General features: G+C 42.5%; 1 long non-coding RNA gene across 1 annotated transcript; it reads right to left on the bottom strand.

Moving 5' to 3' along the window:
* Positions 1-4,483: 4,483 nt before the first annotated feature.
* LOC128504525 (uncharacterized) lies at positions 4,484-5,252 on the bottom strand. The gene is made up of 2 exons (XR_008355467.1): positions 5,140-5,252; positions 4,484-4,732 (listed from the first exon to the last, which is right to left on the bottom strand). It is a non-coding gene; the product is annotated as an uncharacterized LOC128504525 (long non-coding RNA).
* Positions 5,253-5,543: the final 291 nt, after the last annotated feature.

Genomic DNA, 5,543 nt, shown 5'->3' with positions numbered 1-5,543 from the left:
TCCGTCTGCCAGTCTCCCCCCACTCTGTTGCCATCTGCCAGTCTCCCCACCCTCCGCTCTCTGTCAGAGGGTGGGGAGACACGCTCGGCTGCCAATCTCACCAGTCTCCCTCGCACTCGGCTGCCAATCTCACCAGTCTCCAGTATTTATATATATATTACATTTTATCCTGTATGATAACAGAATTCCGCATTCTAGCTCCTGAATGATAGAATTGTTTCCTTGTCTTGCAGTAAGTGTGAACGCCGTTCTCTCTACATACTGCGTGTCCGGGGAAAGCACTTCATCTTCATGCTGGGCCGTTCAGCTTGTTTTCTTCTTCGACAAATTTGGTTGGGATCTAGGAGCCAGCCAAAAAAGTTACAAGCCGGTTTTTTTTTGTTTTTTTTTTCCCCAATCACGTTGTTATTTACCTGGCGCCTGGGGTTTGTCGAGCCTGGCCATTCACGAACATATATTTACACACAACATACAGTCCATACACACGCTGACATCTTAAGCACACTAACACCTTACAGTAACACACGCACATTTTATGCTCATGTACACTAACGCCATAAACTAATAGACACACTACATGCTGACATACACACTCATGCTAATGCCATACTGTATACAGGCTAGCATCACACTCTTATACACATGGGCACACACTGGCTAACACTATACGTATTTACAATGACACACTAACACTGTGCACACAATAAAGTCAGTTTTATTGAACAATAAAAATAATGGATGATGTCATGAAACCTTTTTTTTTTTTAATGCGCCAACCATTAAGTGTAATCTGGACTCGTCCAATACAGATGCCGCTGCCAGCGAAGGAGTCCTGGACAGTTTCTTCAACAGTCTCCTGCATAAAAAGACAGGGTCCCCAGGCAGTCCAGGGGGGCCGCCACGCAGAACGCACAAGGATCAGCCAAAAAACAGGTATGAATGTATGGAGCTTGATGCTCATCAAGATTATTTAATTAAACTCATACTATTCTCACTTTTCAATGCCAAAGAGAACGTTCCTTGGGTGGTGGACGATTATCTGGGTTATCGGGTGAGCTTTTTAATTTAGCACTTTTATTTTTTAAAGAGAATATTTCATTTTCTGCAGCCGCAGTTTCTATGCCTCTTTATTTGAACTGTTTATTTGAATTATTGTTTTAAGCACATATTTATTTAAGTAGATAAACGAGACTATGAAATAATTGGTGTGATACTGATATTTTTTTTCTTGGCCGCAGGACAGAAACCAACGTCCAGGACGAGCTGGACAGGAGGACCCGCCGACAGGACGCCGTGTCAGCCAGCTCTTCTTCTACAGAGAACGGATCTCCTCGGACAGCTTAAAGCAAAAAGCATTAACCCCTTCGTGACAAAGGCTGATTTTACTTTTTGTACCCTTCGTGACAATGGCCGTTTTAACATTTCTGCGCTGCTCGTGTTTAGCTGTAATTTTCTTCTTTCCCGTTTACTGAACCCACACACATTAGATATTGTTTTTTTCAGGACAAGAAGGGCTTTCTTTAGATGACATTGTTTTGATTGTATCGTATTATTTACTATTAAAAAAAGTATAAAATATGGTGAAACACTTATTAAAAAATGTTTTTATGTTTTTTTGCTTTTTTCTACACATTATGGGGCAATAAGTACAGGTAGCGGTTTGCTATTTCAAAGCCATTTTTTCCAAATCTGGTAATTCTTCCCCCCATGTGCCATTTCGGGTATCTTTGAAGCCGGCCAATGCAATTTACCCCATCAAGTCATATATTTTTGAAAACTAGACAGCCCAGGGTATTCCAAATGCTAGTATTTTAACCCTTTCCAAGCACTTATTCTACCATCAGCCTTTGTCAAACTTTTTGGTAGTCATTTTTTTGCATTTGTTTTGTCACACACATTTTACTTCAGGTATGAATTAAAAAGTTCTCGTATATGTCACTATCACAAAACACCCCAATATGTGTTCAGCAACATCTCCTGAGTGCACTGATACCCCACATGCATGGGTTTGTCATTTTTTTGGGGAACTAAAAGGCCACATTTGGTACGTGTGCATTTTTCTAATTGGAAATTAGATGTGTGGCCATCCTTCCCCCCGTGTTAATTGGGACATTGTTGAACCCGGCCAATTCAATTTACCCCATCAAATCATACCTTTTTTAAAAGTAGACACCCCACGGGCATTTAATATTCCAGTATTTTAACTCTTTCCATGCGAGACTTGTTTTAAGCTAATATGCTAATTTTAGGACTTGCTCACAAAAATATATTTTTTATATATATATATATTTTTTTGCCTTTTTTTACATTTTTTTTTACATTTTTTTTCAACTTGAAGGTTCCCCTGATAGTGACATCAGTGGGAAATTATTTTTACATTTTACTGTTTTTTTCTAATTATTATTAATTTTATTTTATTTTTAATTTATTTTTACTAATCACACTGTGATTAGAAAGCTGAGCTCCATTGACTTGCATGGTTGAATGCAGTACCTGTATTCAACCTGCAAGTGGAGCCAGAGTTCTCTAGAGGGTCTGGAGACCGTCTAGCGAACTTTTTAGTCTTTATTGTTTTTTTTTTTTTACATGGCGAAGATCACCTGCAGCGGCGGCTGTGACCGCTCTCCGGAGCGGTCACAGTCCATCCCAAGGTAAGTGTTTGTGTCGCTGGATGCCTCCTGATCGAGGCATTCCAGCGACACCATTTAAGTTTAGGAGGCGATCGTTGATCGCCTCCTAAACGCTTTTAAAACGGGCGTCCGCCGCCATACAAAGTATGGCGGATGTTGACGCCCCGGGGAGGGGCCAGAGATGGCCCCTTTGTGCCGATCATGGCGTTGCTGAATGCCTCGAGGTCGAGGCATTACAGCAACGCCGTTTCGGTGCAGAAAGCGAAAATAGTTCGCTTTCTGCACCCGTTTAAAGACGTGCCGGTCCTGGCACGTCAATTGCCGTTATCGACCGGCAATTGTCATCAAGGGGTTAAAAATTTAAGTATAACGAACTGATGTAACCCAGTAGATACTGTTGGCTTTTCCCTGATCTTCGGACACATTTATTTTTCTGGATCGGACATTCTGTATGTTGGCGGAGAAGTCCCTACCAAGCGAAGAACGACTCTAACCTCTCTACCCCCCTAAAAATGAGAGAGGTGCTGCGGCGTTGGGATCTGTCACCCACCGTGTTTATCCCATGTTGTTTTGTAGATTAGCGTTCAGAGGGCTCCCAGGTTCCCTCCATCGAGTTTGAGGGTGTTTTGTTATCAGTATATAATTACCTGTTCATTAAAACCATTGATGGACGTATTAACGCATAGAAGAAACGTTGCAGAATTTGGTGAATAAATGCTGCGGCAAATTCAATTTCCAACCACGCATGGCTGCGGTGTCGTTATTGGCGTGGTGTCATTTGGGGGATCTCCTCCAGGAACGGGTAGTGGGGGGGGCCATGACAGCAGAAAAGCTTGGATGTTGGAATAGAGATTGGGGTGAGGCATTTGCCTGTCCCCCCCCCCCATCCTGCCACCCATGTGCTGGTTATTGCGGGAATGAAAGGGTCTTGTATGGGCAATTTATGGCTTCTTTTATGTTGATTGTCACAGAGGAAAGTAAAAATGCATTACACATAGACTCATCGCCCACAACGTGCCCGCTTTATACCGCTGGCTCCCCCGGCTCCCCCGTTATACCCAGTGGTCTGAGCGTTACTGGGATTTGCTGCTTCAGTGTCACTTTGCGCTGCTCTCAGATTTGGTTTGCTCTCCCATTTCCTTACCTTGTAATGATTTTCCTTGAAAAGTCAATATTTTTAACAGAACATCGCTTAACATTAACACTTCACGGTCCTTGGTCCTGTTACAGAGTAGAAACCAGGCGGGAGCTTCTTAATGCTGGTATAACTAAAGAGGATGGTGTTTCTGGCTTCAATAAACTATCATTGCAGTAACCCCGTCTGCGTGTGCTTATTTGTAATAATTACAGAATGTGACGGCGTCAGGCTGTGTGTTCTAGTAATAACGCTTCTTATCGTATGGACTGTAAATAACTGCAGTAATTATATGCACTGTATAAATGATAATTGTGTGTATCGCCCTCTTGTGGTGGAGTGGAGTACTGATTCCTATAATGTAACTTTGGTTATGTTATGGGGTTAAATATTCCCTACAGTCATATTGGAGGATGGCAATTCAGAAACGCGTCAAAGTGTTATATTATATCACCCCTCCAGTGGATTTATCTCCTCCGTCCCAGCCAAGCAACACGTCGACAGTGACTCTCCGTGTCCGAACTCGCAACTGCAAGTCCCCCAAAGAATTTTACTGTCCCTTGAAGATCCGAGAAAATCAACGTGCGTTTCTATAATAAAATATTATTTTATGTGGTCCAGACTGCAAGACTAGCCGAGCGTCACCAAACCACCCAACGTTTCACTGAAAAGCTGCGGTTTATACACGAAACTCAAAAGAAACACAAAAGAAGCTTCATTTTAATGATAAAGTACATTTTTTTATTTACATAGAACTATAAACGCATCATCTTTGAGATATTTCAGGCATCTAAACTCTTAAGGTGACAGAGGGATTCCCAATAGAAATGGGGCATTTCGGGAGACGTTCATCACTCAGGCACGATTCACATCCACAATGGGGAGATTTCTCTTGGTTCCTTTCGCTCCGGTGGGCATTTTAGCAGAAGACCTCAGGGACTGTTGTGCGTTCTCAGCCGGTGAGCACCTGGGGGTCAGAGACAGAAGCATATTCAGAATTCATGATTCTGTTAATACATAATTCTTTATTAGCGAGTTGTTCAAATAAGTGTCTCTGCTGGGTTACCACATGGATGATACATGAAGCTGAGCACCAACTAATAGAGAAGACAAGTCCAACCCGCAGCCGCCGGCCGCAGCCAACAGCCGCAGCCAACTAACCTTGTGGCGCGGTCCATAGGGAACGGTGCCGCTAATGAGAGGTTTGTGGGTTCAACCCCGACCTCAGGCATTTAGGCTGCTCAACAAACTGGAAAATCTAATAATGAATCAATGAACCGCCCGCTCTTCTTTCTGCCGCCCATCATTATATCCCCCCCCCCGTCCACTTTATTAACGCAGTGAGAGACTGCTTAGATATTCCACGGCTGGCACCTTAATCCGGTTTAACATCCCTGTCCCGGCGGAATCCCCTTCCATCATTCAGAAGCAGCAGCGAGATGAGATCCTGCATTCCATCGTAACATGAAGGGCAGCTTGCCTGTAAATAAAGTGTTACTTATCAGTATAAAACATACAAAATACCCCATTTCTAACTAGAGAGCAACATATTCATTTGCTGATTTATTTGATCTAAACCTACACAGAACTATTATTACACAGATGACTTTTTATATCTGAAACGGTTGCTATTAAAGCTGTGTGAATGTTCGAATCCAACCAGAGGAAGATGACAGCCAACTAAATCAAGGTAAGAATCATGTAATAAAATTTCTCTCAGGCAGCTCACCCAGGGAATGACGACACCAACGGAAATAATTATCTAAAAAATATAAAAA

This window comes from Spea bombifrons, chromosome 9 (assembly GCF_027358695.1).
Source record: "Spea bombifrons isolate aSpeBom1 chromosome 9, aSpeBom1.2.pri, whole genome shotgun sequence".
Classification (NCBI taxonomy): Eukaryota; Metazoa; Chordata; class Amphibia; order Anura; family Pelobatidae; genus Spea; species Spea bombifrons.
The sequence above is the reverse complement of the archived record's forward strand: the minus strand, read 5'-3'. Positions and strand labels throughout refer to the sequence as shown.